The sequence below is a fragment of the Petaurus breviceps genome, unplaced genomic scaffold (assembly GCF_028583685.1).
Source record: "Petaurus breviceps papuanus isolate PSGF00001 unplaced genomic scaffold, PetGlider_PUasm1.0 76, whole genome shotgun sequence".
Lineage (NCBI taxonomy): Eukaryota > Metazoa > Chordata > Mammalia > Diprotodontia > Petauridae > Petaurus > Petaurus breviceps.
This window is the reverse complement of record NW_027186473.1, coordinates 58,421,813-58,439,793: the sequence shown is the minus strand read 5'-3', so window position 1 is coordinate 58,439,793 and position 17,981 is coordinate 58,421,813. Positions and strand designations below refer to the sequence as shown.

The 17,981-nt window shown below is 39.2% G+C and overlaps 1 protein-coding gene across 7 annotated transcripts in view; it reads right to left on the bottom strand.

The window, feature by feature from the left end:
• Positions 1-17,981, bottom strand: part of TRIM2 (tripartite motif containing 2) — a 144,205-nt gene that overhangs the window by 109,977 nt on the left and 16,247 nt on the right. For 2 of the 7 annotated variants that reach the window (XM_069105574.1, XM_069105570.1), the window contains exon 1: positions 11,711-12,414. The exons of 2 other annotated variants lie outside the window; for them this stretch is intronic. The gene's annotated coding sequence lies outside the window, so the exon portion shown is untranslated. Of the gene's footprint in view, positions 1-11,683; positions 12,415-17,981 lie in introns of those variants that run through there. 3 more of the 7 variants (XM_069105569.1, XM_069105567.1, XM_069105577.1) reach the window with 3 other exon arrangements.

Below are 17,981 nucleotides of genomic sequence, written 5' to 3'. Positions count from 1 at the left end.
GAGAAGGATGCCTTAAAAAGCCAAATTTGCCAGATGGAAAAAGAATCTCAAAAGCTCACTGAGGAGAATCATTCCTTTAGAATTAGATTGGAGCAAATGGAAGCTGATGATTTTATGAGAAATCAAGATGCTGTTAAACACATCCAAACAAATGAAAGAATAGAAGGCGATGTGAAATATTTCATTGGAAAAACCACTGACCTGGAAAATAGATCCAGGAGAGATAATTTAAAAATTATTGGACTACCTGAAAGCCATGATCAAAGAAAGAACCTAGAAATCATCCTCCAGGAAGTTCTCAAAGAAAACTGCCCTGATGTCTTAGTACCAGAGGGCAAAATAGAGGGTGAAAGAATCCACCGATCACCTTCTGAAAAAGATCCCAAAAAGAAAACTCCTAGGAATATTATAGCCAGCTTCCAGAATTCCCAGATCAAGGAGAGAATATTACAAGCAGCCAGGAAGAAACAATTTGAATATTGTGGAAACACATTCAGGATAACCCAGGATCTAGCAGCTTCTACACTGAGGGATAGAAGGGCTTGGAATGTGATATTCTGGAGGTCAAAGGAGCTGGGATTAAAACCAAGAATCACCTACCTAGCAAAACTGAGCATCATGTTTCAGGGTAAAATATGGTCATTCAGTGGAATAGAGGACTTTCAAGCATTCTTGATGAAAAAACCAGAGTTGAATAGAAAATTTGCCATTTAGATACAAGAAGCAAGAGAAGCATGAGAAGGTAAACAGGAAAAAGAAATCATAAGCCACTTATCAAAGTTGAACTATTAACATTCCTACATGGGAAAACAATAATTGTAACTGATGAAACTTTTCTCAGTATTAAAATAGTTGAAGGGAATATATATATATATATGTGAGGGCATATGGGCATATGAATACATATGTGAATGTGTGGATATATGTTTACAGGTATACATAGATAGAGGGCACAGGACCAATTTAATAGGAAGGGATGACACTTAAAAGGTGAAATTAAGAGGTGAGAGAGGAATATAATGAGAAGAGATGGGGAGAGACACAATGGGGTAAACTATCTCATAAAGAAGAGGCAAGGGAAAATGGTTACAATGGAAGGGAAGAATAGGAAGGCAAAAGGGAATGGGTCAACCTTATTCTCATTGAATTTGGCTTGGGGAGGGAATGAAATACACACTGAGAGGTGGGATGATGGAAGGGAGGGCAGGCTGGGGGGGAGGGAAGTTGGAACACCCACTTTTGAAAAGGTATGGGATCAAAGTAGAGAATAGAACAAGTGGGAGGTGGGATAGGAGGGAGGGAAATATAGTCAGTCTTTTACAATATATCTATTATGTTAATGTTTTGTATTAGCTACACATGTACCACCTTTACTGAACTGCTTATCTTCCCAGTAAGGGTGGGTAACAAGGGAGGAAGGGAATCAATCTGGAATTCAAAGTTTTACAATCAAATGTTTAAAAAAAAAAAAATATATATATATATATATATTAGTACTATTTTACACGTAATTGGGAAATAAGATATGCAGGCACTGGGGCATAGAGATCCACCATGCCCTACTAGAAAAGTCTAAAGGGCTATGGGAGAAAATATGGGAGAGAGCAGATTGGAGGAGGGGATATCCTGTGGGACTGCTGTTTTGGGGCAGTGGGTAGGGGAAAAACGGGGAGAAAATTTGTAACTCAAAATGTGGCAGAAATGAATGATGTAAATCAGAAAGTTAAAAAAGCATTTGAAAAAGAAAAAAAAAGAATTCAAGTTCAACCAGTTTACCTACTAAAGGGAAAATCCCTTCTGGGAGATCTTAACTGTCTTGTTTTAATGGACTTTTGTTAATATGCTACTACGAATCACATACGCAGTATGAAGGAACTAGAGAGAAGCAGAACTGATAACTAGGCCACTCCATAGTGAGCCTGCAAGTTAGAAGCAGGGCTAAAAATCACAGAAGAATCATGGGATTATTGATCTAGAGCTATGGAGGACTTAACAGGTCACTGAGTCAAGTTTTCTCATTTTATAAAACTGAGAAGAGGCAGCATTTTAAACACATCTTAGGATCATTCATTTATGTTGGACTTAAGAAGGTCCTCTCATTTTAAAGGTGAGAAAGTCTTTGAGGAGACCCAGGGTGTTTAAACTACTTTCCCAAGGTTATACAGGGAACAAATAACAGTCAAGAAGCATCCAACCAAAATCCTGACTCCAAATTCAACACTCTTTCCATACAACTGTGCTATCTCCCACTTCAATTCCTACCATCTGCCTCCTCTAATTGATGGTTCTTATAATGTATGTTGTTTTAGTAATGGCTTTACCACTGAGAATTTATGCATATGTATCATTGTACATTGGTTATAACCAGATTAACCAAAACTTCATCAGATCACTCCTACTAATATTGCTATGAAATAATGTAGCTAACACATAATGACCAAGCCCTACCACAATGGAGACAAACCACTCTTTTGTATGAGTTGCAGATCTGGGGTGGCTGATTGGCGCAGTGAATAGAGCACCGGCCCTGGAGTCAGGAGGACCTGAGTTCAAATTTGACCTCAGACACTTAACACTTACTAGCTGTGTGACCTTGGGCAAGTCACTTAACCCCAATTGCCTTGCCTTATCCCCTCCAAAAAAAAAAAAAAAAAGAAAAAGAAGGCAAAAAAAAAAAAGAGTTGCATTTAAATCCTCCCTGGCCTCAGACTAGTGGAAGTCAGTGAGTCATAAAGAGGATAATCATGAAATCTCACATTTATACAGGGGTGTGCTGGACCCAGCTCGAAACAGCTCATTTACAACGCAAGTATCTACAACTTGGAAATTGGCAAATACTACAAATCAGGGCTTGATTTATTGTTTTGTTGATTATCTAAACTGAAGAAAGTTAATGGAGAAAATGTTAATAATGCAGATTAAATTTAAAAGTGTATATGTGCATAATTCATTTTTTTGAGAGCTGGTTATTTGCCAGTATACCGCTTTTTATGTAACACTTTATATATATATGTGTGTGTGTGTGTGTGTATCCTCACTGTATGTTAATAGTAATCCTGTGAGACAGGTATTACATGCATTATCATCAGTGTTTTACAGATGATGAAATGGAGACTCAAAGGTCAACTGATTTATGGAAATGAGGTTTAAGTCCATGTCGTAGGGTCATAAATGTAGAGCCAGCAGGTCTTAGAGGTCACTGCCTTTTTTTTTTGTTGTTGCCATTTTCCAAACGAAGCCCCAAAATCCATGCTTCTGGGCACTGGTTTCTGAATCTTGGGCATTGAGGTCACTTCCAGAGGAAAGGCACTGCTTTGTGCATAGTCTCAGCACAACCTTAGAGGACCCTCCAGATCAACCCTCCCTCTACCTTGCCCACATATGTGGGAGGGGGGGACAGCTCCTCTCATTTACCATGTGAGAAGCTCTCTAGGGCAAGGTAGGGAGGAAGTAATGCTGAGAAGGGAATCAGTATAACCATTAGAAAGATTATAATCTGTAGTCTCAGGTCTCTATAAAAACCCATTTTAAATTCTTATAGTTTGAATTTTGATCATTCAAGAATGTGTCTCTCATGTATAACAGTTGTTAGACAATAAACTGCCCCCCTCCCATATAGGTTATTTTCTTCTGTCATCGTGTCTCCATAGCCGTAATTAACTATATTAGATGGAGGGATGCTGAGCCTTTAGTTTTATTTGATTGATTTGGATTTTTGATTTTAGAAGGGGTAAGAGCAGTGAAAGGGTAATTGATTCTTGGTAAACGCAGGGAAGAGCTGTCAGAACAGAAGCCAGGGAATGGGAGCACAGAGAACACTAGCTTTGTGAGGATTATTTGTTGTGGCCAGATGAATAAACCATTAATTCTCTGGGTCGTAGCACATGGTATATCTATAATACATACAAATAGATTTGTTAGGGGAAACCATTCTGTTTAATACGATTTATCACAGTATCACTTTAGCTAAGGTAGGTGCTGTTATAATAACAACATTTTACAGTAGAGGAAACTGAGGTTTAAGTGACTTGCCCAGGGTCACACAACTGGTAAATGTCTGAGGCTGGATTTGAGTTCAGGTCTTCCTAACTCCTAGGGTAGCTAGGTGGCACAGTGGATAGAGTGCCAGGACTGGAGTCAGGAAGATTCATCTTCATGAGTTCAAATCTGACCTCAGACACTTAATAGATATGTGACCCTGGGTAAGTCACTGAACCCTGTTTGCCTCAGTTTCTTCATGTGTAAAATGAGTTGGAGAAGGAAATAGCAAACTGTTCCAGTATCACTGCCAAGAAAACCCCAAATGGGGTCACAAAGCATCAGACACAACTGAAAACAACCAAACAACATCATCCTAACTCCAGACCCAGTGCTCTACTGTACCACCTAGCTGCCTAAGGAAGAGACTTTAGATACCATTCAGTCCAATCATTTTATAGCTGAGGAAAGTGAAGCTCATAGTGTCAGATGCTGAGAATGGCCGAGGAGTCAGGAAGCAAAGGAGGAAAGGCAGCTGCCATCTGGGGCTATCTAATCAATCAGTCAGCGAATCAAAGAGCATTTCTGCCCTTGAGGAGTTTACATTTCACAAAGGGGCAACATGCACTTATTTAAGGGCATTAGGAGAAGTGCTAGGACTGGAGTTAGCAAAAGAACCTAGCAAAAGAACCTAGGAGAGAGCCTAGCCTGGGAGTGGAGAAGGAAGGAACAGTGAGTGGACAGTATTTAGGCTAAGTGTAATTGGTTTGATTTAAGAAGTGTGACTGAGGTTTGAGTGAAGGAGTACCCATGAGCCCTTGGACACTTTGAAAGTACACAAGAGGAGATCAAGGGAGCCTGGAAAAATTGAGGAGAGAGCGGATTCTGTGAGCATGTGAGGGAGAAAGTGATTAGTCAGTCTAGAATGCTAGAAAAAGTAAAGAGGTGGGTGAATCCCAGCTGGGCTTTGAGCACTGATCTGAGAAAGAATGTTGGGGGTGGGGGGGGTAGGATGGTGACCAGGATTTCTAAGCTCTTCCTACTTCCCTATGGGAAGAGAGGGGTGTGTGTGTGTGTGTGTGTGTGTGTGTGTGAAACAGACAGACAGACAGAACAGAGACAAAAAGCAGAGACAGAAAGAGGGTATGGGGGCGGAGAGGAGAGAAGATCCTGGGCCCCTAGGATCAGAAAAATCTCATTCTTGGATAATCTCTCATCTTTGGTTCACTGTTAAAAGCTTAATCCTCATTTTTCAATATGCAATCCTGAATTAAATCCAAGCTGGTCAGCACCAAGGGACAATTCTGCCTCTGTTTTATACAAACAGGTGTTTTCATGGCTGAACAGGATCTGTTTTTAGCCCCTGAATGAAAATAAGGTTCACTAACTATTCCTTTCATCTTTTGCCCTGGACCGCTGCCCCCAAATAAGAGGCCTTATTTTTACCTGGGGCCTTTCAAGGCACCTTGTTTCACTCAGGTTCACTGTTAGACTATGTAGAAGGTAGGGAAGGGCCTCTATCAAATCAGTCAGCTTTTAAGTACTTACTATATACAAAGGACTGTTTTAGGGGACTGACTATACAAAGACAAAAGTAAGCAGTCAATTCTCAAGAGGATTGTGTTCTAATAGAAAAGACAACAGGGACACATCTAAGTTTATACATCATATATAATCAAAATGAATACAAGGCAGTTTGGAAAGGGAGGGTGCTACACTTGGGGGGGAGGGGGGCAAGGAAGCCAGCACTTGGCTTTGGTTCCAGCAGAAGTCTAAATGGAGAGACCTTTTCTTCTATTCTGAAGGGGCCTAGGAAAGGCACAATGGGTAAATGCTTCCTCAGACTGAAGCAAATGCCACTTTGCCCAGGAAGAGATGATAGGGAGAAGAACACTTATTTCCAAAGGAGAGACAGACCTAGGGCTGGATTCCCTGGTGAAGTACTGGCAGCTGGCTTTACAATGTCATATCATTGCTCTTGCTTTGGCTATCTCCACTAAAGGCAGAAGGCAGTGAAGAGGAAGATAGAAACTACTATTGCTAAAAGGACTTGGATATACAAAATGAAGACTGGGGTGTACTATCTAAACATCCTAACTACAGTAAGAATTTGCCTACAGCACTGTTGTGGTTACTATCTTGAATAAAACCCTATCCCATTTACATTTTCATTGCTTAGTTGATGTCTTTCAATATCACAACTTTATGCTAGACACACACATATACAATTTTTGTCTAGGATTCCCTGAAATAAGGGGTCCTATATAAGCATTCAAGATTTCAAATGCATATCAGGTATAGAACAGCCTTTATTTTACCCTACTGAAAATGCAAATGACATAAAAGGCTCATAGAAGCCCAGGAACACATGCAAAAAGTAAAGTAATAAATTAGCTGATTGGCCCTATTCCTCCGGATTTCAAAACTTTTAACCTGAGAACTCTTGGACTTGGGGTTACTCATGAGACAACTCCCAAAGTTGGTGCTGCTCAAGAAATCTCCCTTCCCTTGCTAGAAAGCTAGGTTCTGGGCTGATGCTGCCTAAGAAACTCAAAATCCCTTCACACAAAAGGCATGAGTTCAAGAACAGTATTCTTGAATTCCCTTCTCAGGAAAGCCCATGTTGCTGGCCAGAAATCACCATAAACTTCCTAGTTGACATTTATATTGCAATTTAAGGTTTAAGAAAAAATAGCTTGCATACATTATCTCATTTGATTTTTACAATAAATTCACAAGGTGACTGCTACAGACATGGCTGTCCCCCTTTTATAGAAGAGAAAGCATGAAATGGCTTCCTGTGGTTCCACAACTAATCAGTGTCAGAGAAGGGATTCAAACTCAGATCTCTCCTGACACAAGGACAGTAGTCTAGTCACTACATACCAGTGGCTAGAACCAGCAAATTCTGTAAAGTACACAGAAATATCTATTTTGTTAGACTGATGAGAGACAATGGCTATAATCAAATACTTACTTGCAAAACATTTTGCAAATTTTGAAGATATGAAACACATTATTATTAGTAACAGTCATTATTTAAATAGTATTAAAGGAGCAAATAAATTTAATATTCCCATATAAATCCTAATAAAGGTCTTATCCCAGTTGGCAGAAAGATCTGCATGGACCAAAAGACTTTGATTTGTAAAAAAAGTGCCAAATAAAGACGAATGATATCATAGTGGATTAAAGGAAATAGTCTTCTAAATATCAAGTATTATAAAACTGGAGAAAAAATTGCCACCTAGATATGGTTAAAAACAAGTCACTTCCTAGACCTTCACCTCCCTCCAGCAATTTCCTGTGATGTGGCTCTTGGTCCCAAAATCTGCCTGCTTGAGCTGAGTCATTTTGGTGCAGCAAGGAAGCCATCTTGTCTTCCCCAGCTCAATTTAAGCACTCCCAAATGTCCTATGTTTCTAAACATACAACCACTGTGGGGATTGTTTGTGTGACTCAAGGACAAACTCTAATCCTCAAGGCCAGACCTTTTACGTAAACAAGTTCTGTCTAGACAAAAAAAAGAGTATGTTAGAGAAAAACAGAAATGTATTTAAAGTTCTAGAGAGAGAATGTATCTTTTAGAGGATTGAGAGGAAACTCAAAGGCAGGATGTGTAGATTCTAATAGTCATTTTTATCATTTGAGACCTGGGTATCTGAAAGACAGAAGAGGGGAAATGAAAGCTAATGTCCTCCAGTGGAATTTTAAGTGAGTTTTCAGGAAAGACAGAGGGCCTGAGTCAGCAAGTTCTCATCCCCTAGAGGGAATTTACTTACACGTTGAATTTGCCTTTTTCCTCCTTAATTTCCCCTGTGCCTCCTTGTCTCCTAAGGAGGTGCCTGGCAGTGCTACCAACCCTGGACAGAGTATGTCTGTGGACAATAAGTAAGCTTTACTACTTCTCTCATGGAGCACAAGAGCAATCATGAAATTTCCAAATTAAACACAACTTGCAGATGTCTTCTAGAGACTTTCAGACATGCCATTTTGAGAATGAATGAATGGAAAGACATTTATTAAGTAATTTACTATGTGCCAGGTACCATGCTAAGTACTGGGATACAAAGACAAAATATAAGAAATCTTCTGACCTCAAGGAGCTTAGATTCTAATAGGAGAAGGAAGCATATATAGGAAAGTAGTGGCCAAGGAGGGATGTTTTGGGAAGTCGCAGGAGGTAGATCATAATACAACTAACTGACACATCCTTTCTAGGATGGAAGTGTTAATTTCTAATATTCCCAGAGAAAGTGTTGGAAAGGCAGGAGGCATGGAAGGAATAACTTAGAAAGGGCCTAGCATTTGGATATGTGAAACACGTTATCAGAAAAACCTTAGGAGATTTATATGAATGGATGCAGAGTAAAGTGAGCCTTGAGAACAATTTCTAAGAGAGCAACATCATAAAGACAAACAATTTTGGCAAAAGTCTGACCAATTTAATATCCAACCACAATTCCAAAAGACCAATGATGAAGGATGCTACCTATTTCCTGACAGAGGTGATAGCCTTAGGATAAAGAATAAGACACATTTTTACATGATCAACTTGAGAATTTGTTTCAGTTGTTTATACACATATCTACAAGAGATTTTCCTTTTTCTTCTCTTCAATGGGAGGGGAGAGAAAATACATGCTTCTTAATTACATTCTAATCTAAGGTGATATTAACTTGCACAGAATTGACTATATATGAAATAAACTTGATTTACATTTTCAAAAATACAAAAGCATTTATATTTTGTGTAAACCAAGGAGTTGGGGAAGTAAAAAAAAGAGGGAGTGCTCATTTCCTGCTATTTCAATAAGAATGTAGATTTGGATGGTCTGGGAATCCTAGAATATAGTTACCTCCAGGGTTGGGTTAGCACCTTAAAAGAATCCAGACTAATTCTCTTTAGACCACAGTACTATTCAGAATTGACAAAAGAGTAAGCCATTGTGGCTGTCTCCTCCTATCTTAGAAAAGTGAAGATTATCTCAAAAGAATTAGACAAATGCCAAGTAATCTAGTACAATCTGTGCTAATATTAATTAAAATTATATTGATTATTAAAAATTAAATTAATTAAAACAGAAGACAATTCAGGAAAAATACATTAAAATATCCTTGCAATATAATTAGCCTTGTTCATTCTTGCCCATCTAAAATTCCAGTCGTCTTCATGAAAATGACATGCCTGGGATACAGTAGGTGTTTAATAAATAAATGCTGATAAATGAAAGCTTCTTAAGTCCTTTACTTTTTCATTATCTCATTTCCACCTCACAGTAACAATATGAGAAGAGTACCACAGCTATTATTTTCCTCATTTTACCAGGAAACTGGCACAGAGAGGTTATATAATTTACCCATGGACACATAACTACTTAAGTGTCAGAGAAAGAATTTGAACCCAGATCTTTCCTGAATCCAAATCCAACACTCTTACCATTATACCACACTGTCTTTGGATCCCAGAAACAGGCTGAGGCAAAAACAACTGGTTTCCTCAATGGGATTTTGTAGGTCCATTGGGATTTCCTTGATTGATTATCATTTCATTCAATATCAGTTTGGCACTTATAGAAAAAACGGCTCGCTTGCCTTTTGTGGTCAACCAGAAAGGCAAGTGAGCATAGCATGAAAATAGTGGGAGCTAGAAGGGCAGAAGAGTCAGGAGGGAGGCTCCATATTTCCCTCCCATTGCGGCAAGGAAATATTTATTGGCAGCATTCCCTCAAGAAACGAAAGAGGAAGTGAAAAGAACATCAGAAAATATCTTTTGAAAAGAACACTTTCTATTATCTAAAGAGACTTTCATACTCAGAGGTAATAGTTTCTTTGGATTATATTACCTATTAGATATTATAAAAAAGAGAGTTTGTCAAAGTTGGGAAAAACAGAAGACAGTTCAGGAAAAATACATAGAAATATCCTTGCAATATATAATTAGCCTTGTTCATTCTTGCCCATCTAAAATCCCACAGTCATTTTCATCATGAAAATCTAGCATTTGTGCTTATAAACTGGATTCAGCCAAACATGTCTATTCCACACTTGAAGGAAAGGAGTATTTAAGACATGTTTTCTATGTGCTTTATAAATTATTCACCCAATACATGCTCTTTGGTTTGGTAAGGAGACCCCAAGAGATGTAAAGGCTTCAGAATCATTCCAATCCTTTCTTTCTTTGGACTAAGGTCTGGTTTTGCCCTAGGTGGAACCCAATGTAAATCATAAATGAGAAAGAAGTCTTGATGGTTCTAGTAGATTCTGAACTAAGCAGAAGATCTGTTCTCACTCTCTGAAGTAAATGACAGGAAAGAAAGTGTTTCAAAAAAACAGGGAATTCAAGCCAGCTGTTTATGAGCACTTATTAAAATACAGTTACATAAAGAAGAGGAAGATAGACTCTTAGCCCATTATCTCTGCATTCTTTAAAAATTAAACACATACTAACAACTGTAGATTCCTTCTAATGGGGGGAAAACATGATGCTTAGATGGGTGTGGTGAAGAACTGCAAAGGTGATGAAACACCAAGTCTTCCTGGGGTCTCTGAAAATACAAGTTTTCTTCTTTTTGTTTTTTTAATTTGGAAAAAATCAGAAAGCATAAATTAGCCTCTATTTTCTTGGCTGACAGTGGGGATTCCTTGAGGAGAGAGAGGAAAGGGGAAGGTTGACTGCCTTGGGGAAGGATGAAATGGCTACAGGTAGAATTAATTTGGAGGTTAGAGAATGCTCTAGAGACTGGTAGGCCTCATCCTTAAAGGAGTCACTCTCCTTTCCCAATCTCTTCTCTTCCCTCCACTCAAACCCCTGCCAAAACCAAGGCTTTTCATTATTTTTGCAATCAGCAAGCATTTTTAGACTTCTGTGTTTACCTTCAAAACAAGTGTTTTTGGAGGGTTGATGGGTTTTGTTTTAAGCCCACAGACACTTCAAGGTCAACATCTTCCCAACACTAACAAATGAAAGAGCTGCAGGATGCTGGCAGGGTATGGCGTGGGGAAAGGATAGAGGCAAATGGAGAGGGAATTAAATTCGGTTTCTGGTAGTGGATGAACTACTAAAGTTAAAAAAAAAAAAAGGAGGGAAAATGCTTCCAAAGTTATCAAATTTACCAGTTTAAGACTCCAGGGCAATTTTTTCTTCAAGTAAATGCCATATCAAAGCTCTGCTTCATGCTTTTTATGTACATAGATCATATATTATTATTTTTTAGAAACACAGGATGCATGTACTTGCTTCTCCTTATTGCCATACCTCTTGGCTCAAGTTCAGAACTGCTTAATTTGGAGTCTTAGTCCTTCCAACAGTATCACTTCTGACATGCAGACTAGAGCTGAGCTGGGCTGGGCTGTCAGAAACCCTTTTCTGTCTTTTTGCCAGCGAGACTCTGGCTTCTAACCACTGCAGCGACAGGTTCGGAAATGGACTACTTTACAGACTTCTTAAACACGCTAACATCCATCCAGGAGTGAACAAAAAAAGGTACCCAAAACAGACAGAAATTGGCAGCCCCCAGTGCATTGCCTGACATGAGCAGAATAACAAATTAAACCACACACACACACACACACACACACACACACACACACACACACAGTCAAATTCCACAGCAATCTGGATGCATCTCAACGTTCTGCGGAAGTATTTTTCAGAGCTCAATAGCACAAGCAAGCTAATGAATGATTGTGAAATGGTGACTTACTGCACTTAGTGAAAAAAAACCACATACACACAAGTCCCCAGGAGAAAGCTGTTGCTATCTTCTTTCTGTCTTCTCGTCCCTCTGCCTGCTATGGAAGGATTGTATGCTGTTTTGTTTGTTTTTTTCAAGAATCAGTCAGACAATCATGAGACATTCCCTTTCTCTTCTCCTTTCATTCTTTTCTCTTTTGGGTTGCCGCTGCAATCTCTCCTTCTGATGGTATCTCAAGGTGAAGCTGCTCTATCCCCTCCCACTTCAGAGTGAGAGGGATGGACTGAAGAAGGGAGGAAGGTCGGTCCTTGGACGGCTATCAGTTACGCAGTAAAAATAGACAAGAGGAGGGAAAAACCCCCTTCTGGCTGGATTCCGAATTGTCTTAACTCAATGTTCTCAGTCTAAAAGGCTCAACTTCCATTCTGTGTGAAATTCCAGAACATTAAGACATCTGTTTTTCATAAGCTGAGAGGCAAAGGCAAATCTAGGATTATATTTTGTCAAACTGCATCAGCCTTCCCAAAGCCCAAGTACGACAGCTAATCCCAGGCACAAAGAGGTAGGAGAGAAACAGCCAAGTTTGTGCCCAGTCCCAAAGAGATCTCCTGAGTGCCGATGACTAAGTGTTCCTATAGCCAGCCTCCAGGAAGGACCAATCACATCACAATCCAGTTTATTAAGAGGTGTTTGGCTCAATTTTCATTCCTTCCCCAGAAAACAAGTCTTTGGCTCCACCCAACCCCCCACCCCCACCCAAACACCACCCACTATGAACACACATGCAAACTACCCCTCCAGGGAAAAGAATCTGAGATGAAGGAGGCTAAAACAGAGGTGAAGAGTACTGGCCTCTAGACTCCGGTGCTCACAGAAGCACACTGATTATGACAGAGGCAAAGATCACTTCATTCTCTCTGAACTGACTCAATCCGTAGTGGAGACACTCTGCACTCATGGAGAAAATCTTTACTCTTATCCCCCCACTGGCGCAGCATCTCTTTGGCAGTCACAGCTGTGAAGCAGTGCCTCGTGGCTAGACTTGAGCAACAGCCTTTTCTGGTTGGGCTCCCTGCCTCAAGGCTCTCTCCACTAAAATCCATTCTCCATTAAACCAACAAAATAAATTTCCTAAAAGATGGGTCTGACCATGTATGTCATCCACTCCATAAATCCCATTGCCTCCTTATTACCTCCAGGCTCAAAGATAACGCGCTCTGTTTGGCATTTAGAGCCCTTCGTGTCATTGCCCCTTCCTATCTTTCAAGTCTTCCAGCATGTTGCTCTCCTTTGGATTGCTCCTTCATTCCAACATTCCTTGTAGAGTTGGCCTGTGAAACAATGTAGTCTCCTAAGTAAACTCAGTATACAAAATTTCATGCTTATAGAATTAACAAATTAAGGAAGGTTCCAGACTTTTTTTTTTAGTGTAAAGTCTGATTTAACATTTTCTAGCCTGTTTGTATTAACTAAGAATCAAAAATTGAAGGGATGCCCATCAATTGGGGAATGGCTAAACAAGGTGTGGTATATGATTATGATGGAATACTATTGTGCTGTAAAGAAATGAAGAGGAAGGTTTCAGAAAAGTTTGGGAAGATTTTTATGAACTAGAGTGAAGTGAGAACCAGAAAACATTGTACACAGAAACAGCAATACTGTAGGATTTAGCAACAATCAATGACTTAGCTATTCTCAGGAATACAGTGATCCAAGACAATCCCAAAGGAATTCATGATGAAAATATTATCCTCCTCCAGAAAAAGAACTGATATCATCTGAATACTGATGGAAGCATATTGCTGGGCCCTGCCCCTCCCCTCCTCTTTCTTACATCTCCCCTCCTCTCTATATGTTCCAAGCCTAGGCCCACTTGGTCACTGCACCCTGATTGGTGCAGAATGAATGTAAATAGTAATTGTTTCTGTTTTGGCCAGAAACCTTGAGGGTCTTCCCCTCCCAGATTGATTTTTTTTCACTAGGTAAAGAGGCCATTCTCTCCCTCATTTCTTACTTAGCCTTAAACATTAAATGGCATTGCCTCTGTCAAACAGACACCTGGGAAAGACCTTGGCTTAAAAAGACCAAGGTCTCGCACTGTATGGGGGCCATCTCCAGTCCTCCCGGTCTATATCTGGCCACTGGATCCAGATGGCACCAGAGGAGAAAGTGAGGCTGGTGATTTTGCACATCCCTCCCTCACTTAAATCCAATTCCTATATCCTATATTCCTAATCCGTCCTAGACCCCCACTTCTAGTGCCTTTCCTCTGAGATCACCTTGAATCCATTCTGTATGAATCTTATATTTACAGGGTTATTTTTATGCTGTCTCCCCCATTAGAATGTTCACTCCTTTAGAGAAGCATTTTTTGCCTCTTTTTGTATCTCCAGTGCCTGGAAAGATGATTCTTAATGTTTATTATTGGACTGAATAGATCCTCAGCTTGGAGCTGAATTGTACATGACAAGGCTAATGAGTGATATAGCTGGTAAAGAAGTCTCTTCATCCCTCCACTCATCCATCCATCCAATTTCTACTAAGGAAAACACAAATTGGTTATTTCCCCCATGTTTAGAATGCCCCACCCCCGCACCCCACCTATGCCTCTTAGAATCCTAAAATCATAGATTTAGAACTAGAAAGGACCTCAGAGGTCATTGGTTCCAGTTCCTTCACTTACAAATGAAATAACTGAGACCAAGGGGTTAACTGATTTTCCCAGGGACACATAGCCAGTGTGAGGATTTGAATTCAGGACTTTCTGACTCCCTATTAATAAATACTTATTGGATTAGACTGGGTATACTCAGAAGAATAAGACATAGTCCTTGCCCTCCAGGATCTTATATTTAAATGTGGAGATAAAACACATGCCTGAATAACCATGCTACAAGGCAGTATATATAGAACATCCCACATTATAATAATAACTGGTATTTATACAGCACTTTAGTTAGGCAAATCATTTATATACATTATCTCACTGGTTGTCTTGCAGTTAGATGGAGTAGTGGATAGAGTGCTGAACCTGGAGCTCCTGAGTTCAAATCTGACTTCAGATACTTCCTAGCTGTGTGGCCCTGGGCAAGTCACTTAACCCAGATTGCCTCAGTTTCTTCATTTGTAAAATGATCTGGAGAAAGAAATGGCAGACCACTCCAGTATCTTTGCCAAGAACACCCCAAATGAGGTCATTGATATCTGGCAACCCTTTGGAAAACTGTATCCTTTGACAATCTATTTATTGGGAAGCATGGCTTTGGATCATATCTGTGTCAACTCCTTATGTATCTTGAATAGCGGGTATTTTTAGGAGATATTTTGATACTTGAATTTCCCTTCTTATTCCATCTGCATTGATTTTTTTTGTACTAAAGCCGTTAAATTGTATACAATCAAAAATTTTTTATCTCCCCTATCCCTTTGGTTATGAATATATATCTCTAGCCATAAAGCCCTAATTAGGTCTTCCTAAACTGAGGCACAACCCTCCAACTTGGTCTTCTCATCTCTAATTTCCCAGTTGTCATCCACCCTTTTCTCCCTTCCTCCCTTCTAATCCATTGTAAAACACTTCTGCCAGATTAATCTTCTTAAGGTCTGATTATGTCACTTTGCCTCACCCCCTTGATTAAAAACTTTCAATTGGACTTTCTTTTCATAGGGAAAAGGTCAAACTCCTTCCCCCAGCACCGACAGTCCTCCACAATCAGGTTCCTACAAATCTTTCAAGTCTTATCTCACATCATTCCCCTTCAGGTATGTTATACTCTAGCCAAAATGGATTCCTTACTTTTCCCTAAACAATTGCAAGTGTTCCTGCCTCTAGGGCTTGTCTTTCTTCTTATTAAACACTCTCCTGCTATTTCACTGCTAGTCAAAATCCTACCATCTTTTGAGACATGGCCAAAATGCGAGTTCTCTATGAAGTAGTCCCAATCTGGCTGATCAGATTGCTCCTCTGAATTCATTTTGTATATTTATTATGCCTCTCAAGGTACATATTACCTCCTTGCTAGTATTATAGCTATTTGTGTATATGTCTCATCTCCCCCTTCTAAAGTGTATACTCTCAGAGGTCAGAAAATGTCTCTTATTCTTTATAACTTTCACAGTATCAAGCATATAGCTGTGCTATGTATCGTTTGCCAATAGTGTGACTTAATAAATATTTGTTGAATGGATAAATAAATGGAAGGAGAGAATGGTAGCACCATTAACTGAAGTGCAACACATGTTTTTTCATTTCTTCACATTTAATTGCACTGTTCCCTGATCCACTATTAGAAAAAGAAAAAGCAAACCCTTGTAACTAATATACACAGTCAAGCAAAACAAATCCCCACATCCACTTTAAGAAACATTTATCAAACACTTACTATGTACAAGGGTCTGGGCTAGGCACTGCAAATACAAAGACAAAAAGCAAACTAGTCCCTATCCTCAGAGAACTTACATTCTATTGGAATACTCCCTTCCCATCCACCAGGTTCTAGTTTAAACAGCACTTCCTATGTGTAGGCTTCAGGAATCCCTCCAGCCAGAAGTGATCTTTCCCTCATCTAATTTCAAAGGATTTTGTACTATTATGCACATGCCATATTCTAGAAAAGTAGCCAGGCTTAACAGATAAAGTGTTGAATTTGGAACTAGCAACCCATGGGTTGGAATACCTTGTCAGACACTTACTAGCCATGAGATAATGGGCAAGTCACTGACTTGCCCTATTTGTGAAATGAGGCTAAGAATATCTATAATACCTCACAATTGTTGTGAGAATTGGATGTAATAAAATGCTTGGCAGACTTTAAGGATTATATATGCATCTATATATAATCTCCATTATTATAACTATTTTTAATTATTTGTATTATATTTACTTATGCTCATGTCATATCACTCTGGCTAGGCTGTAAGCTCCTTGAAGGCAGGTTCATATCTTGTTTATCCCAGTATCTCTTCAAGGCTCAACATGCTGTTTTTTCACAAGGCAGACACTTAATAAAGGAAGAGATAAAGAAGGTAGAGAGGGAAGGAAGAAGGAGGAAGATGGAAAAAAAGGAAAGAAGGGAAAATCAGTGCAAAGTTTGTACTTGCTACAGATTATCCCAAAGCACAAGGTCTTTTGCCACCAAGCAAGAAATTGAGAAATGTACTTTTAGCTGTTTTGTCGTGGTGGATAGAGACATTCAGTATAACTTATTTTGAAGTCTCTAAAGTCCTTTAAAAGGAAATAATGAAAGCTGACAAAAATCGCAAGTGAAGAAGTGCAGTCTAGTGAATATATGCATGTAAGGGAATGATGTAGGAAATTCATGATGAAGTTTATTTTGAATTAGGATTCAGGAGGAGCAAAAAGCATTTAAGCAATATTTCAAAATAACAAGAAGGCTGACAAGGAAATAGCTGTGAACTTCCATTAGCTCAAGGATATATTTTCTTAGAACAATTTCCTAAAATAAGTATTATATCTATCTTCACAGGCTGATCCATTTGACACAGAGAGAAGGTACTGTCTGTAGGAATGCTTAGTCAAAAGAAGCATTAAGAGATAACACCATCAGGCTTCAGCCTTTAAAATGAGGCATTAAGAAAGAATACAATATACAGGCACTGGGGTATAGAACTCCATCTTGCCCTACTATGAAGTTGGGGGGGGGAGGTGATGGGAGAGGATATAAGAGAGAACAGATTGGGGGAAGGGGTATTCAGTAGGCTTGCTATTTATGAGTGGGGGTAGGGGAAAGACAGGGAGAAAAAATTGTAACTCAAAATCTTGTGGAAATGAATGTTGAAAACTAAAAATAAATGAATAAATAATTTAAAAAAAAAGAATACAGGGCAGCCAGGTAGCAGAGCAAGTAAGAGCACTGGCCCCAGTGTAGGGATGACCTGGGGATCGAATCCGGGCTCAGACACTTAGCACCCACCCAGAAACACCTGGCCATGTAACCTTGAACAAGTAACTTAACCCCAATTGATTAAAAAAAAAAAATACAGTAGGAAGCCAGAGCAAAAGCCAAGTGAAGGAATGACCCCTAAGGTCAGGAAACTTTTCTTTCCTGATTACATTTTTCTAGCTCTGAATGCTCCCATCCATTAATTTTTTTTCTTTCCTGAAATAGAAGCATTTTTTTTAAGTTTCAGATTAACAAGGATGCCTATTATTGCTACTGTTGTTCAATATAGAAATGTTAGCTTTAGCAATAAGAAAAAAAAAAAGAAATTGAAGAATTAGAATAGGTAAGAAGAAACAAAGCTATCACTCTTTGCAAATGATATGATGGTATATTTAGAGAATCCT